This window comes from Priapulus caudatus, unplaced genomic scaffold, assembly GCF_000485595.1.
Source record: "Priapulus caudatus unplaced genomic scaffold, Priapulus_caudatus-5.0.1 Scaffold604, whole genome shotgun sequence".
NCBI classification, from domain to species: Eukaryota; Metazoa; Priapulida; class Priapulimorpha; order Priapulimorphida; family Priapulidae; genus Priapulus; species Priapulus caudatus.
In genome coordinates, this window is record NW_014577665.1 from 147,748 (window position 1) to 167,083 (window position 19,336).

Here is a 19,336-nt window from a genome sequence, read left to right on the forward strand (position 1 = left end):
TTAAAAAAGGTTCCGAAGCATCAGTGTCCGAAAAATCGGCGTTGTACCTGTATAAGGTATAAGGTGTGTCATGAACTAGTTTTTTTGTATTCCGTTGTTTGTGTGTATGTATTTAATTTTAATTATCCATTTTGCTATGCAAATTATATACATTTATTATCTTTGACTAGCAATTCAATTAGTTAGAAGTAGTGCAGCTTAGAAAACTTTGAATTGTTTGATTTTTAATTGTTAGTACATACAGTATATATATTTGCTCGCAATAAAAAAGATCTGATTGTGCCTATGTTTTGAAATACCAAATAGTAGAATAATAAACATAAGTTGCGACAGTTACAAGCTGTTAAAATATTGTGAATGAATGGAATTATACAGAAATGACTTTTTCTTCGCCGTACAATGTATTGTATTCATCTTAGAAGCATAATTAAATTGGTTCCTAGTTGGGCCTGGGGAAGCTGAAGTGCGAATCTAGCTACATAAAAACTTGTCTTATTTTCTTGCCAATGTGGATAGTTAAGTGCAAATTTTATTTCAGTACCAGCATGTGCAACAATCTATTCAGTAGCAGTTATCAATTTTAATTTTACCTCTGTAAGAAAGCAGTGTTTAAAATCTATAGGAAAACGCATCCATGCATGTTTTTCTGTGATTAAAACTAACTGTCATTAACGCCGGGTACTTTGACATTCAACTACTACTTTCTTATCATATTTTCTTTGCATTTGGTATTAAAATTTGTTTAAGGGGGTCAAGCTTTACTAGTGATGCGCTATGCAGGGTGACTGCACCAATATGGCGCTGGTCACGTGACAGTTGTCAGAAACTGGCGACGCTGCGCGCCTGGGTATGAGCGTTCTACTTCTATTCTATTTCTGTGGACGCGGCGCGTATCGAAATCAGCAGATACTGAGGATAGGTGACGCGACGCATGCACCTACGAGCGGGCATCGCTTGCTGCTCCAGCCAAGGTCTAGTTTTGCTAGTAACTAGTACTAGTAACTATTACCGATGTTTAATTTGTCAAACGTGTTTCATGATATTCGATATTGGGATTTCTCTTCACTTCTTCGTGCAACATTGACATTTTTATTTACATCGCAAGTTGTAACCTTTGCATTTGCGCAGTCATTTGCATTTTTCCCCATCTGAACTAACACTGACCTTTTGTAATATCGTTATCTATGAAATCGTTTTTTTTTATTCTTAAGGACACGCCTACTAATTCTCAATAATTTAGCTAAAACCGCTGCCATAGCAATTAATATACCGCTGAAAATCCTGATATTCCAGATATTCCCGAAACGAAATTTTATGAAAATTGTTTTACGAGTTTTATTATTTACGAAACATCAGCACTTGCCATAGAAAGTATTCGAGCGATTAAGCTTATCGGTGGCATTGCAAATTTTGTGTTGTTTCTAGTATTGTTTGTTCGAATTTGTTTTCACATTTAATCGCATTGGTGTTAGCATCGAATAGAGATTTGCCATCGGTGCACTTTATGTTTGTGTACGACAATGAATAATTTGTGGTATTTTCAAAAGCCTGTTATGAAAGGTATAGGTACGCACAACAGGCAGCATGTAGTGTTAACTGCATTATAATTTTACTGTAAGTGTATTTATTTTACATAAATAAAACGTATTGAGTAGGCTAACGCTCATATGCCCGGCAGTCGATGACGTGTCATCGCTTCATAATAAAGTGACGTATAAAGAAATGTAATGTGTAATATATAACACTAGTATTGTAATGGCCATAATTTAATAGTAGATCATTTTTATCAAACAGATGATACTGAATATCGTAGTTTTGAGTTTAAGGCAAGCTGGTAACAGAATCGTGACTGCTAAAACATACCTCAATTGTACGCACACATACAGAGTAATTACGAGATTTACAGGATTAGAATAAATTTTAGGGCATTAGAGATGACTTTATTTGAAAAAAAAATTGGGGGTTTCTTTGTTTCCAATTGAAATAAACAAACAGCTGTTCACGAAGAATGTGATGTAAGTGAATATTTATCATTTTCACCGGAAGCACAAGGTAATGTTAAACTAGCTGTATGCCCCACATCAATTTCTTGCAATTCAACTCTAGTGTGTAATTTTCTCTAGCTATCGAAAATTTAAGTGAAAAAATGAGAAACATCGCGGCTATTACTGCAGTTAGCGACGAAATACTAACGTCGAGGCATTTTCATAGCAGAAAACACAGACAGATTTGAATGGAACAGGCCCATTGTCACTCATAGCATTCTACGTCATCAACCATTCATAGGTGGGCCGTAGTAAGTCTATCTAACATTCGCCTTGATCTATTGCCCCATCTTGGTGTATACGGCCTCTGGTGTTATCTTTAAGCTGCACTGATATACCTCGTTGTGTGGCAAAGCATAATGGACGTTGCTGTTAGAGCAATGTCATTTCCTTATTCTTAAAATGTCGATGCATGGCGTCAAAGGATAGATAAGTAAGATAGGTGCGTCTGAGGCGTAAGCCGGGTATGCACTAATTCTTTGAGAATCAGCCTTTTTTATCGTGTAGGCGCACAAAGCAGGTTATTTTCCCCGTGTTACTGCGGCTTATAACTGTTCCCGTGTGCGTGCGTTGCATGTGCGTGTGTTGTGTGTGCGTGCGCGTGTGTGTGGCGTTGCTGCGTGGTGTGTGTGTGGTGACGCGCCGTGGGTGTGTGTGCGTGCGTGGGTGACGTGCGTGTGTGTGTGAGTGCGGCGTGGTGGCGTGCGTGGCTACTGCGTGAGTGTGTGTGTGTGTGTGTGTGTGTGCTGTAGTGTTGCTTGGTGTGTTTGTGTGTGTTGTGTGTTGTGTGTGTGTGTGTGTGTGTGTGTGTGTTGTGTGCTGTGTGTGGTGTTGTGTGGTGTTGGTGGTGTGCGTGTTCTGTGTTCGTGTGCGTGTTCGTGTGCGTGTGCGTGTGTTTGTGTGCGCGCGAGTGTGTCCGTAAATAGAGCGTATATATCACGTATTTATGAACGTTAACATCCCAAGTACATGCTATTACAGATAATTAGTAGTAAAATATAGTTTGGCTCATATATATTCTAGATTGAACGTATTTTACAACAGCATCGTATTGATATAACTCAGCAAATGTTAATGACTGTGATTATACGATGTATACTTTCCATTCACAGTTACTAATTTAGCTGAGAATTTAAACACGCGCGCCCACGCACGCACGCACGCACGCACGGCACGGCCACGCACACACCCCACAGTGCACCCACACCACGCACACACACACACACAACAATACACACAAACACACACTACTATGGCTACATGCACGCGTGTGTGTTTGTTTGTTTGTGTATGTGTGTGTTGGTGCGTGTGTGTGTTGGTGCGTGTGTGTGTGTGTGTGTGTGTGTTTGGGGTGTATTTAAATTCTCAACTAAAATTGAATTAAAAAATTCAAACAAAAGTCATAGGTTGCAATGTTATTTTGCACTATACCTCTAATTGCGTACATTAAATGCGTCATACGCGCGTAACTAGTATTTCACTCTGCAAACAAATATATGCATGTTCAATGGTAAAATTATTAAAAAACAAAGGTTCCTGAGTTGACTTTTTTACATTTTGAATATGGATTCATATAATATTCTTAACGCTTTATCTCACGGAGTGCTCGATAATAAAAATATATAATATAACCTAACATAATTTCGTTCAAAAATAACAGACTAGAAGTTGCAAGAAAGCTGCAGTCGTGATCGAGTCTTCAGTAGACATGCTCTGATATTCGTGCGCAATCTTCAAACCGTCGCATTCTTCTCTGCCACGCTAAGAACCCAAACCGGTCAACCATTTGCCAGACAGTTAGTAACTTCCTAACGTCAGGCTCTGCTGAAAACAAAATAATATTGTTGATGTATAGAACATCGTAACCGATATCCAAGACCGAAATCCTAAACAGGAAAACATTAAAAAAAAATTGACGACGATTCCAACGTATACATCGTTTATATTGTGACAGCGTTACATATATATTAGGGATATTTCTCTCCTTTGATGGCACACATGCATCGAAATGTTATTCTAATTATGCAAATACCCGTACATGTATATGATATGGAGGTAAACGATCACACTGTGTGATTCGGCGATATTATTAAACTGATGGCGACGTACATGTTAAAACTACTAGAATATATATTATCTATGTGTACACAATGCCATAACAACTGACAACACGGTGAAATGACTTTATCAGATGGAGTTATCAGTTTCACCTGCCAGCGAAACAAAACAATGGTTCCAGTGAGTGCTTCTAACTCGATGAAGACACAACTTCTGGGCGCGCGTACAACGAGAGCAAATACATATGTATTAATACCTGTGTTTCTGGCTAATAACATAACATCAGCCATCGGGTTCTGTCCGCATGATATCGACCTCTCGTTGTGTATGCTCATTTGGTAGGTGAGTGGAACGATGATGAGCAGTCCAAACGATATATGGTACCAATCACAATATGTCCTCATGTCTGCAAGGGAAAAATGACGAGACGTATTAAAACGCAATCAAAATCGTGTCGCTTTCTCGATGACTTATTCTTACTTCTGCTACATATGAGAATAAATATAAAATGTAAATTTTGATAGGGGTACCGCCAAGATTCCTATGGGGGTACACATATAAATCATACAACGACACGTTCAGCGTCGCGATATTGTCCAATCAATCATTTTCCGAAATGCTACGACTTAAAAATTCGAACAAAAGATGACGTAAATAACAACGAATGAGAAATAGACGAGACGCTGCAATAAATTAACCGACAGCATTCAATACACCGCATGCATATCTATATGTAAACGCCATGATGGCGTGTTCACGTTATGTATATATAACATGTTTATCTGATAAAGAAATAAAAAGGCTAATTTGCGACCGCCTTCGCATCTACTTACGTCACGCGAACGCCATCGCGAATGTTTTAATAATGAAATCTCGCGTACGATTTCTACATTTAGAATATTACAATGCGATAAAACGTATAATTAATTATGTTATTGAATTACTCGTTTTCCGCGAGAGCGACCGCTGTACGTTTGAAAGAAGGTGACTTCAGAAACTGCTATTTGGCTCGCGTAAACAACCGATTTACAGATCCTAACAATGGAAAATAATGGGTCTTTGGGCAACGGCGTGGCGTTTTGACTAAAGGAACTCAGAAATTTAATCTGTTTTATCGCCATTGCATCAACGAGATGGGTTTTACTGAGATTAAATCATAGATAGATATACATCTCTGTCTGATTTTGTCGGTGTTTTATTAACTCGTTGAAGCAGAACTCAATAGAGAAAAAGGAATACAAGGTTATAGGTATCGTGACGTAGTCATTATACTCGACAACTATATATCCAATTCTAAAATGGAAGCCACCGCAAGCATTTCAGCCTCATGCATTAGGTTACCGTGAAGTAATAGCTGCAACGTAAATAAATAGCTTAAACCAATCAATAGACTATGGGTGAGATTATCGTTTCCAGCCAAACTGTAGTCAAATGAATTATTTATAGATGCATATTATACATTTATTGGAGTGAAGTTTTTTATGACATTATGGACCATCGAATACTAGTAATTATAGACTCGTTTAAATGGAAAACGGGTCAAATGATACCGGTTACACTGCTGGATATATATCCATATATACTGCTAATTATAGACTCGTTTAATGGAAAACGCGGGTCAAATGAATACGCGGTTAGCACTGCTTGGATAATATATCTCATACTATATATATAATATATATATATATATATATATATATATATAATATATATATTCGGATATATCACTTCGTCGTGTGAAAGGCATTTCTAAATATGTACGGATTGTCGCTTAATTCGGGGTGAACTTTAAGCCCCGAAACGAGCGCGAATGATTCAAGCAAGCATGAAGTTCTGACGTGTGGAAAACATCCGCACGGTTAAATGTCCTGGATTAGCATGCCAGAGTACGTATCGTTTAACTTGTTGCGCGTCAATAAACTACGGTTCGTTGGCTACGATGAACTTGATTTGCCAATAACGCTGATAATTCACATTTTACTTAACGAAGCAAATATTACGCTACCCTATTTACCTATTTTCTGCACACACAACATGCTCGCTAAAGCACAACCTTCCACCGCCCATAGATGGCTATATGCTGCACGGAATAGCGAATATGGTGCATTTATTGTCATCTTTCGAATTATAGCAGCCTTAAGAGCACATTCTCATAGCGAACAGCAAGAAGAAAAGCAATCGCAGTTATATCTAAAGCCACGCAGTTCATATCTCGGACATAGCAACACATAATTTAACCAATTCGTAATTATTCTCATGCTATTTATCACGCTTACTTTTACTGAGCGATTTGAAGACCCACACGTAGAAAGTTGAACATTGAAGGAGTCCTTACGGCCCTAGCAATTATGCCTCACTTAATTAATTAACATCTGCAAAAAACGAGAATTAATCAAACGCCTACGGAGGTATACCAGCATGTGCGTCCAAAGTCTATAAACCTTCAGAGGCGTCTTCAAGAATACATTGGCCTCATCGTCCGCACGCTATACTCCGTAAGTAGGTTGGTATTACTTATAAGCGCATATGTTGGTTTATCGGTAAGACTCCGTTTAACCTGCAATACGCTGTTCATATTTCGCGGTGGTTTAATTTTCGCGAATTTCGCACAGCGCTCCCCAACACCGCGAATAATTCATAGCAATAATACCGAATAATTCATAATATTCACACGACGCACCCGAAATTAATCACTCGCGAAATTGTCCCGTCAAGTCTGATTCGCGAAAATATCCGTACGCGAAAAAATATGGGTATACTAGTAGCTGTAGGTATCGCCGCACGTGATATAAATAGCTGCGATGCTTTCACCAGGGCAAGACACGAGCAGGAAACATTCAGACGATCACGACGCTTCCCGCGAAACTTAACTATCGTCGTTACAATTCTATAACAAATTTGTTACAATTATTATTTATATTATATATATTATAATTTAATACAATTAATTAACACCTGATATCATTACAAACAACCTTCACGTGTGAGTACGGGCGAGATTTTTCGCCGCAGCCCTCCACGTTTTTTTAAAGCGGACTTCAGGCACCGTAAACTGTAAGTAGAATACTATTATTATAGGCTTGATATAATATACATCATAGGCGAAAACCGCACTTGTCCAAGTCCAACGTTCTGGCATCATTTTTTTGCCAGCGGCAGTTTAACCAGGGAGCAGAATTTTGGGCGTGATCGCAATATGCGGGGGATCACTAAAGTTCAGCTTGCGCAACTCACACTGCAACCTACGCAAAAGCGCACACGCAACCCAAACGCCATGCTTACACAAAGCTAGCCGCATTTTATAGCGAATTGAATCGCCTGAGCCTAGATACGATGACACATTGAAAGCATCAAATACTTGCATTGATGTCCATCTCTCGAATTTGTGCTTGGCAAAAAGAAAGGTCGACGTTTCGCTAAGACTCTCGATTTGTTGTATGTACGAGTCCTAAATAAATAGAACACTGACTTGTTTAGCATTTCGGATTGTACCCTATACCGCTTTTCCCATAATAGTCTTATTTCAGTGTCTAACTCACAATTATTAACACGTCATGTGGATTTGAATCTTAATAGTCAGAGTGCATTGACCTTGCTGTGGTGCAAAGGAGGCCATATATTTCTACGGAAGGCCGTTTGATAGTTTAGGCTGTCGGTCCATAAATGCTCGGGATTACGCCATTGAACCCCAAGGCAGACAGGGCTATACTACGCGTCTCGATTTCAATCAGATTTACGGCCCGAGTTCTAAGCGAGAATTTTGTTTTTTTCTCAAATTAATGACTGTCATTTATAACGGAGTCGGATTATTGTAATTAGCTGTCATTGATGTTGAAAACATAAATATCCTTATTAGAACGGCGGCACTACATTCATAAGTCAGCTACCTACTCATTCTGTCTTAGATAATACTCACCACACGCAGCTGACAGCCCAGTAAGCCGCCGCCACTACGGCAATGCCAAACCAGTGAACGACACACTGACGCACCCAATATCATGCCTACGAAGCTCCCCTGTAACATCTAATTACTCAACAGCGTAATCTATATTTCACGAAAAAACTTCTTGGTGGACAGTGCGACGCGCCAAGCCAGCCGTGCTACTCCCTCGTGGCTAGTGGTTACGTGTTGCTGTTCGTCTTTTAAGCTCCACACCTGGACAGGGACGCACTCTTATACTCCATCAGTTTTTGAAATTGTGCTCGGTACGCATGTGAGGGGCTGTGTTGCTGTATTTTGCGGTGTAGTAGTATAGAGGGCACTGCCCACAGGTTTATTGCGAAATTCATTAAACAAGGTGGAAAAACGTTCACGAATTGTGTATGGCCGTAATGTCGGGCGGAGGGTTGCATTCCCTGTGAGTGCATCTGTTGTTCGCTGTCATCATCTCTGGCTAGACCGAATCCCGTGCCCACCCCTGTGGTCAGGGTGCAGCCTAATTCTGGGTATTTGCACCGATTGGGGATGACTTTTTTGTGTTTCCGGTGTGGTCTTTCGTACAGTTATTTGCGAGATGTCAATGAAGTACATATACGTGTCACGTTTCAGTATTAGTTTTCTAAGTTGTTGTATAGATGAGAGAGTGTCCAGGGATAGATGGAGAGAATGATTCATAGGGATATATGAACTGTGAGATTTAGAGTAGTTTTTATAGTTGTGTGCATGAGTATTTCTCATGTGATCCTAAGAGTATATACTTGAGATAGTTAAGACACGTGGGCAACATTTTACGAGTATATACCTTAGCGATCTGTCCCGTATCTTCGGCGTCTTCGCGCAATATTTGATTATACTAGTCTACTCGCGTTCCTTAAGCCTACTATAACGGTTATGTTAGGATAATATAACGTCATAATTTACTTCTTAATGAAGACATTATCCTGATAAAGAGGTAATTACAATCGTTTACTCTATATGTGTCGCGATTATATATTAGTCAGATGTCGAGGGGTTTACATACGTGCACCCTGAGGTGGAAAGCTTGTTTGTTATACGGAAGGACGATGTACTAGGTTGTAGGCCGTTTTTAGTCGGCATCGGCTAATTTATTCTTTTCGTAGGTGTCTCGCAAAGAATATATCTCCTCTCGCACTTGTTTATGACCAGAAAAATCCGGTAGAGGAATTACTGTGCTCCAGATCTTCTATAATATTCTGTACTCTTAGAATCTACTCCTCCCATTTAAAGTATTTAAAATATATGAATTACACTTATCTGCTGTGGCTAGATACGGTGACGAGATAACTCTGTAAATATATCTCATCCACGTAACGCTTAAGTCAATGTATTAGATGGGTTTATACGCGACTATGCTGCGCCGTGTTCTATTCTCGCATCTTCACGTAGTACTCGTGCGTCTCGTTTAGCGGTCTCACTACGCTGCTCGTGCAATATTATGTCTCAGACGATAATGTGACCAAATGTTTGTTGCATTCACGGCAAGTTTTTTTGGCGTCATAGTTAAAAAACTGTAATGTAATAAATGTAATCTTTATCCAAACTCATAGAATTACCCCCGCGGTATATGGATATATTGATTGTTCCTTCTCATGCGAAGACACACAAAAAATAAAACGGGGATGACCTGGTCATAAATCCACTTCTGCTTGTGATTATGTGACATAGTTTGTGTCACGACTTGGATCTTAGTGTATTTATAAGAATATAGAACGTCTTTTCGCTTACTCTCCCGAAAGGATTTCTGTTATAATATTGTGAGGTATTACACCGCCTGATAGATGTTAGATACCTCATCGAATTATTATCTCTACACCGGACTGTCGAAAAATTGTGTCTATAATGTGCATACGTGTTCATAAAACGTCAATTACTCAAGATTTCCTCTAGAGTATATGGTCAGAGAAACTGATAACATTGCATATGCTGAGAACCAGATGCTGTCATATTACATCTACCATTTTATGCAGAGGAGTAACACGGCAAAGAGTCGAAGACCATATGTGCAGATATTGCTTACAATCACAAGGACAGAGTGATTCTAGTCCAATTAATAAATATATAAAAGTTTTTTTTGGGGCTTATGACGTTTGGGAACAGAGTATAATGCTAACGGATGTTGTTATGCATTGTTCTGTGGGATGTTAGAATTTCCGCCATTCGCGACACTTCGCGACGTCAAAACCTGTCAGTATTGCGCCAACATTCTGCCGAAATCGCGACACGGGAAGATCTGGGCTCAAATAATTAGACCAATACAAACGTCCACAAACATCACATTAGGCCCACGCACCAATCTCTATCACAACCGTTACACCATACAGAGAACGTAGTCGTGTTCTTTAGATCAGTACAGCGACGGCTATAAGCAGCACCAAAATACGTGAAAAATAATCCTTCTCCGTCTGGTGACACTTTTTTGAACAAAAGCAAGTGAAAATTTGGCTATAAACAGCGTGTAGTTTCAGATTATGAGCATTCCATATACGAGCAGAACTCTGACGCACCATGTCAATCGTGTCATTTCAGCTTAGACAGGCACCGGTAGTCTGAATCCGTGCTCTAATTCTCGCAGGGCATCAGATGAACTAGTGCTCTACAGGAGCTACACCCCCCCTCCTCACATGGCTATCCCTAACATACGACGAGCTGTATCTACATATACAGGCGCCAGGGTGGATTTACATATACCATATGCCCCGTGACGACCACCATCTCAAAATATCACGGCAGTTGCTCTCTACTATATTATTTAAACCACTGCTAAGTAGTGTCAAATAGTCATAAGACAGAACACAAGGTTTTGGTATCAAACCCATACACACAATAGATATCGGGGTCAAGAAAAAGCCCATGTCGTTATAGCAATATTAGCAAACCAGTGTAATCTGGTCGGGGCGTTGATTACGCAGTTCGCGTGGGCGCGGCTGAATTTGTTAAATCTATTTACAATAAAATAGCCCATCGTACACGTACTCCATATCTGTATTTCTAATAACTCTTCTCTCGATACTTTTCCAGGATCTTAGACTATTTTTAGATCAAATCATTGCAGAACACTCATGAGATCTTCGGGTGATCTAAGCAACAGTGTGTCTCGGGGTCAGCGAGAGTCGCTACTCTTACGTAGATGGCGAAACCATACCGTATCGGTTCCGGCATTAGCTTCCTCTGTGCGCACGCCATCTGTGAAATTATCAAAATGGCCGGCTATCCAAAATCCATTACTCGATATATTTATTATTTACAAAGTTCTGAGCCAATGTGCTGAATGGAAGGTTTTATAACACTCTCACAAAACCTAGTCAAAAGAAGGATGTACTTTGGTCTGTTTTGTTTGAAAAAATGAATTCGTGTAAAAATGGGGATAACTGTTTTGTCTTTTTTATTTTCACTATTTTTGAACAGTGATGTATATGTGTTTTATTGAAGTAGCTGCCTTCACAACGGGCATGTGAGATAATCACAACAAGTATTCAATCGATGGGTATACAAATGGATACACAACACTATGAGATATACCTAATCTCAAGTATACAGAATCGATAACATATAGTAGTACGCATATACATAACAATATACAAAATATACATACTATCAACGATAGGAAGCTAAGCGCCAAAAATCAATCTGGCCTTTGGTTAAAAATATTCATACCATTCTCGGGCTATCAGATACATTCCGGCAAAAGGGCATTACAGCTCGAGAGCACATACACCAAATGACTGTTTTGAAGTCAACAGCTGGACTCTGGGAGCTAATACATGCCTGGTGACTACTCATAGGTGTAATTTTCGCCAAGTCTTATACGTCTCCATTATGTTCCGCACTATAGGACCAGCTGGCGCTCACAGATCTCGGCACTTCTCCTAAATAATATTTATACCTTTTTTTCAGTGCATATTAATGCCAAGTGCTCCTTAGAACAGATCGACGTACACATCGATAATTTTGACGTTGGGCCTGCTCAGGCTATGTTGGGCTTACTTTCTGTTGCATATTTCGATCCCCGTTCATATTTTTATCTGTCATCACTTGTCCTTTTACGGATATGTGTGATTAAGAGAGCCACCTGTCTTAAGAAAGGACGTTCGAATGATATTCATCGAGATCTATGCGTGGTGGCTCTATGTCGGGACATAACATGTGTATGTTACCACTGTAACAGGAGCGCTTCGCTTGAGAAAGAGCTGAGGCTCAGCCTCCACGCTCGACATACCTCTGCCGGCATGCGACGCACTACAGTACCCAAGCCACAAGATTCCTTGCCCAGGCAGTCCTCAAGCTCCGACTAGCCCCCATTCCCTACTTCGCTAATCTCACCTTTCTGTTCGTCATACCTCTTTCTCTCAACACACAACACCGGTAACTACAGCTGCTGTAAGAGTGATACTTTGTCAGAATCTAATGTTGATTGCGGAGCTGGGGGTCTTGCCAAACATACCCAACACACACTACATATGAGTACACCTCTCACGCCTCTTAAAACACTGTGCTTTCGCAGCCTACAACTATCACCCTACGCTTGCGACCGCCAGGGCATCACAGCATCGCGTCGTTCCGCTAGACGCCTTTGAGCCCCGTCCCATCAGCAAACCAGCACAACACACCACATATCAATGGCTATTTGATCATCCAACGCGCATTTTTTCCAGCAATTTTTTTCAGGTACATCAGCTCCTTTTACCGCGTGACACGCTCTGTATGTCTGGAAAGGTGGATTGCAGACTAGACGCTTGTTGCTTCTCGTTAGCTATGAAGACAAGTGACCTCTATACATTTTGCTAGTGATCACTTTCTGGATGGCAGCACCTTTTTTCATGCGTAATTTCTCAAAGCACCCGTGGTCCAAGACAAGTAGGCGGATTAGTGGTCACATCAGGAAATTGGCATGCCGTATTGTGATGATGGTAATTTGAACGATAGGCCATATATGGTCAACCTAGCCTTCATCACCATACAGCCTCTATTTCAAAATGGGAAAATAAATGCCCCAAATTGAGGTGACCATCCTTATGACTCTTCGCTGTCTAGAATAAGGCGAGTTATGTTCTAGATCGACTTAAACTTAAAACACTAATAAGAACATGCTTGGAACATCTTACGTGGTTTGGAGCACTCTGCCACTCTTAGATGCTCACGCGAGAAATAATTTAGGATACAAATAGGTCAAGTGTCTTTGCTCGTGCCCAATACATGCCCAGATGCTGTAATTCCCAGGCGTGGCTCCGCGGCAGATGTAATGTGGTGCACTCGGTTCTTATGGCACTGCACTGATGTTTAAATTCGGCTGCGCATCCACCCGCAGCGAAAAATCTCGACCCAAGCCACTTCGACAATCGGCCGTAATTTTTAATATGTCCCCCGCGCGTAACAAAGGCCTCCGTTGGTCGACAGGAGAGCATGCACACGGTCGGGTCGTCAAAGCGTCATTAGTCCAGTCATCTGTCGGCCTGCTCCAGCGGCCATCCCAGCCTCGTCCTCCCTGCCACTCCTCCGTCTTCCTCGTCGGCATCTCCTGGGAGGTTCGATTTCATTTGTATGCATTTTTTTTACTGAGAAGTCAATTGGGAAGGGTCTTTGTTTTTATTCTTACCTCGCTCCTGCCCCTCCTCCTTCCTCTTCTCCTCCTTCCTCCCTTGGTATACATCATCATCATTTTCCCTCATCTCCCTCCTTCTGTCTTCTCCTCCGATCCAAATTTATGTTTTAATTGCGCTCTTTTCTCCGTTAATTGTTTACGCGTCTGCGATTCGGTATAAGCCGTCCACCCCCATTTGCCTCTCCCTCCACCCTTCAACCCCCGTCTGCTCCCTCCTCCTCGCCACCCTCACCCCTCTCTTCCCGACCACCTCCACTCCCGTGCTCCTCCCTTCTGATGCACCCCCTACCCCGCCCTCCCCTCCCCCGCCACCCTCTCCTTCTCCCTCCGCTCCCTCCCCGCCCCTACCCACGCTCCACATCTCCCGCCACCTTTCCCCCGACTCCCCACCCCCAAGTGCATATTTTTTTTCCCCGCGAATAGGGCTGGCTCCTTATTGTTGTTTCACCCGAGTCCCGGTCGCTATCCCAAGCCGATTACGCCGGCTCTCGCCCCTTCCTCTGTGCTCGCCCGGTGTCTGTGCTTCTCTGGCGACTCCTTTGTGCCCGTGCCCAGTTCGCGTGGTGCGCGCTCTCCTTTAATCCGCAAGTCAAATATTTTAAGCTATCTCGGCGACGGTAAGATTGGGCCACCTCGCGTACGAAAGTCCCACCGCCACCATGCACAACCATGTTGGTAACACAGCCCTGCGGGTGCGGATCGAATATTAGAGGAGACAGGGATGTTCTTCGTTCCGTAATATTAGGTATGTGTACTGGGGTGCTAGACCTGATATTGGAAGCGCGCGCTAGGCGGTTCACCCTAGTCATCTTATAGCTTCGGGCATAATGCTCGCATGAGACATAATAAAAAAATAAAAAAATCTAAAATTAAAAGCTGCTATCGGCGCTCTCTGGACGATGTGTGACAATGGGCCAGCGCTCATGCGCGTCCCACTTCTGTCGCATGTTATGGACTCAGTGTCGCGTCATCCCCAACCATGTGTCTGCCAACACATCGTCATCGGGTTAAGTTGAATTTCATGGGTGCCCAGTTTGCATGTCGTTTGTGATTGACAGGGCGCTGTAGGCGTTTGTAATTTTTTAACTTTTAATTACACAATTGTGGTGCAGCGGCTGCACCTCATAACTGCTTCCCTTTATTGTCCCGCGCTTGCTCACGCCACGTGTCCCTTAGCAGCCGGTAGACTCGGCGTCTGACTTTTCTTTAGTAAAACTTATGAAACGGACACTGTGACAACCTTGCATGTTTATTTGCTTACGCTTTCGGTCCGTTGTGATGGTAGTTTTCCTGAGCTGCCCAATAAATCTTTCCTCTAGAATTAGCGGATTGATTTGGTCTGCTTGTTTACACTCGCTCGAGTTCTTCAGTTTCAAGTGAGACGCGCGGTCTGGCCTGGATTTTCTACCTTCTGTGTTTCTTTTGGATACTTTTTTCAGAAGAAGTTCATATATGCACCTCGTTAGCATCAATTCTTCGGGCTTGACCCCATTTTTTCAGCCCGGAGTCTTTTCCTCTCGGCTCATTCTGCTACCTAGCCGCGGTTTGTTTGATAGGCGATACCGAATGATTCGGAACATAGAATCATTAGGACGTTCTCCCACCCTTTGTCGTAAGGATTTAGAGAGCCTGACAAGTTTTTAAAATTGCAATATTTAGGTTCTCGGGAAGCCGTCATAACACTAGTTCAGGGTCCGGCTAAGACTTATAATGTGCTTGTACGCAAGCGTAACACTTTTAAGCTGCATTCATACCTAGCAGTCTATTATTGAATTTCTACAGGCGCTGTTGTCTGTAGATTTTGTTTTTCATCGAACTGTCTCTCCAACAGATCATATATGAAGTGGACCAGTAGTGTTGTGGCCCTTGGGGCATGTTACGGCGCGCACACATCATTTATTAAAGTGTTTTGTCGGCTCTAGCGTCTCCAGTTTTTAGTACGCTCATCAGTATATGCGGGCTGAGTTCTATCACACTCTCATTACCCACAATGGGAAGTACCTCAATACAATGCAGTTCCTTCATAGCCCTCAATGTGTCAATAAGGTGGATTCATGATAGAAAACATGACATCCTAAGATAGATAGATAACTTTACCGTTGCTCTCTTTCTTTGTCTACTTTGCGATTCCGCGTTACCGCCTACATAACTAGATTACTTTGTTTTTTGTCAGTTTGTAGGGACACGTGGAACCTCTTTTTTACTTCTGTGAACCTTAACGCCGTGCTTATTGGCTTTCATCCACATTTTTATTTTCTGCTAGATAATTTTCGCTACGCTTTCAAACCTGCATGTTGACTTATTATGGTGATCCCCGAATCGCATCCTGTTCGCGCTTCTGTTTTTCGAGGGATTTAATTGTACTACGTTTTAGCCGCTCACTCTTGCCTCCGACTTGTAGGTGTGTCCGATTAAGATATTGCCGTCTTTTACTCGCGCACTCATATATTTCCGACCACTCTGCTTCCCACATACCGATCCGTTAAGCCTCGTAATTCACCATCCATTATTTCTTCTGCAATGGTTGCAAAATCAGCTACCCGCAATTTCTTTCACTTAAATCAGAGCAATCTCGAGAAACTGTTTTTCGGACCAATTGACCGTTTAGCGTGCCAATACCGATACGACAACGCGTTAAGTTCGTTTTTGCTAGCTTGCAACGTAATGGACAATTTCTCTTAGTGTACTGCTTCACCGTTTGGAATTCGGACGACGACGTCGTTCTCCAGTCGTATATAGATGTTCTTTCAAAACCGCAAGTGTAAATTTCGTTACCATTTTGACGAAATTAAGCCACAATTTTGCTTTTCTGGGAAATATCGATTAAGTCGTAGCGTTCCCATCTCGTGCTAAATCTTAGCCTTTGTAGAGAAAGGATTTGATATATTCGCCCGTATCACTTAAGTTTCTTTTTTTCCAACAAGTCTCAAATTAAGTCTGCGAAGCCATCGTGCCGACGAGTCCTGTGTGCCATGGAGATCGGACTCACCCATCCCCCGGATTCCATGTTTTAATTTAATTCTTCTGTATTTGGATTTTTTACAATTATTCGACCTGTCTACGCAGCCGCGTGGCTTAGTTAACGAGCGAAATCCAAACTGCCAGCGACTTCGCTTCTTTTTCGAAATAACAAAAGATTAACGAAACGGAGTATAAGGATTGAAAAAACGGCTGCCTAAGGACTCGTAGAGCAATTGTGCGCAATGTTGTAGTTCTGTCCTCACTGTACTTTTTCTGTGTCTCATGTGATGCGCACCCGTGCCGTCGCTAATGCCAAAACTTTATTCTGTTTTAATTCTACGGTCCTCCCCGCTATAGTGTGTTCTGGCTGCCCACGCTAGGGCGTGCAACAGTGATCGTTTTCGTCGTGGCTGGATTACGCCTCGACTTTTTATAATTTCTGGCACGAGCGCCGCAAGTCTGCATGAATATGAGTCATGGTAGATTCGCCGCATGGCCAAAGGATTGGGAGATCTTTGAGGCGAAATAATGCTAATAAATCGTAATATGTCCATAAAACAGACTCATGATTTTCAGTCGTGATTTAGTCGCCACGCCGAATTCACCCACATTAGCCAACCACAACAGGATAAACACAGCAGGCTACATGACGAGAGCAGGCTCCTCTGCCTATTGACGACCATGCACAGATGCAGGTCGGGCGTATACGGTGTGCTGAGCTCTACGCAGTAAAGCCCTTATCTCTAGATCCAGCTTTGAATTTGGACGGCAGCTGCGGGAAAGGTTTACTTCTATTACGCTCATCGTTCCGTCTCGTCTGTCCCGATCCGCTTTAATTACTTTGTTTAAATATAATTAAGCTGGTACGCGTCGTGTGCTGTATGCGAGGCGGGTACCATTATTTCTTGATGCCTTATTGGTGCTAGTGAGGGCGGTCTTCTCTTACTGCGCTTCTCGTCCCTGCTGCCCCGGCGGGCGCTTGTTCGTTTGTGTCTTCCTAGTTAGACCTTTGTGATCTGCGATCATGTTGTGTTTGTGTCGCCCATTGATCGGCGGTTTTTTTCTCCTCTCTCACGGTGCGTCAGGCGCGCGTGCGTGCCGTGTCTTCTCCGTCGTGCGTGCCGGTGCCGTTGCTCCTTTCTTGTTAGTGGAGGCAAGGGTTGTTTTTTTCCTGCTGTCTTCGCGTGTCTTGTCCCATCACCGGTCTCGCTCGGCTGAACTATTTAAAATACGTCCGATCCGCCGAGCCAGGCAAAAACGCGAACGCGCTTTGTCCGCTGCGTTCGCGTCTGCGGAAGACGGTTTCTTGATCGAAACCAAACCGAAAGTCACTTGCTTTTCCCTTGCTAACCTTGTCAAAACAGGTGTTTCACAAATATTAATAACTAAAATCCTGTGTGCTTTTTGCATCGGTACTTCCTTTCTGTGTACGAAGCGCAGACGATACGGACCAGACGGCTTACGTGCTCAGCGTGTTTCCCACAGAGATGCTCGTTACAGCAGTTCCTGCACTGGATGAATATACCGCACCCAGTTCCGACCAGCTTAGGGAGTTATTACTAAAATGGTTATACTGTATCACAGTGGGCGGCACGCTTTGTCGGCTGAACCTGAGGCCTGGCAGCTTGAACGTGGAGGGAAAGGATAAATACGCCTAATCCTGAATCGCCTAGGATATCAGTTGAGGTTGTCGTCCGACGACGACTTTCGCCTGACTGCGCTGACGATGATTACCGTGACGTTTAAGTTATCTTAATCGCGTGCATCCGCTGTTGGATCCTGTCCGCTTTGGCCCACAATTGCCGACATGAAGGATGGCGCTGAATCATAAGCAGACCGGAAACTATGTCTAAACAAAAGGACTCAGGCGAATAATAAATGAAATTTACACGACGGCACTGTAGCACTTATGTGTTAAGTGAGATTGACGTGGTGGGGAATCGCCTTGCATGCTGAGTATGGAAACCCCTACTACTTCAACCGGCGTGTGTATTAGCCTATACTGATCAGCGAGGCACCACAGGAAGGAATCTGTATTAAACATTCATGCCATGAGTATTAAAGTATTTCTTTCTACACCGCCCAAAATCAACTGTATTTATTTTTCGTTTTTGACACTGCGCTCTTCAATTGCACTCGCGACGGATCGCAGTTTTTTTCGGAAAAAAGCCTCTGGTCGCTGGGTCTCTAGCGTCGCCAGGGCTTCAGAAGTACGCCTTCCTATTATATGAAGTTTCCAACTAGCGCTTTGCGTTTTACGTACGTACAATTATCTCCTCTATAATAGGTGCATTAATGATCTTCGAGAGTCTGGTAGGATGAACCACTAGCTTAAAGTCGGTCCGTCGTATTTATCGGCGCAATGTGAATTTTCGCCAACCGAGCACGGCCGACACAAATGCGGGCGGCCTTCCCACTCATATTCATCCAACATCTGCATCTGCATGTTAATTGACCCCTGTTCCTTTCCTCCTTCAACCCCAGTCTCGTAAATAGTTATATGTATAGACATTTTTTACGACCGCTGAACATTTGCTTTCTGGGAGATTCCCCGCTCTGTTGGACGTATTTACACCCGGCACCTTCGCTTCTCGCGCGGCTCCTTGCGAAAAACGTTGTCGCCACGCTCTTCAGTTCGGACGCCTTCAATTATTACGCCTTGCCTTAGCTAATATTTGCCTTACTCCGGCGATCTTCACATGGTCCATCTTC

At 42.5% G+C, this 19,336-nt stretch overlaps 1 long non-coding RNA gene across 1 annotated transcript in view; it reads right to left on the bottom strand.

Moving 5' to 3' along the window:
• Positions 1-3,370: 3,370 nt before the first annotated feature.
• The window catches only part of LOC106812059, an 18,264-nt gene continuing 2,298 nt past the window's right edge, over positions 3,371-19,336 (bottom strand). The window contains exons 2-3 of the long non-coding RNA XR_001394278.1: positions 4,360-4,509; positions 3,371-3,869 (exon numbers count right to left, since the gene is read on the bottom strand). This is a non-coding gene — a long non-coding RNA (uncharacterized LOC106812059). The remainder of the gene's footprint in view (positions 3,870-4,359; positions 4,510-19,336) is intronic.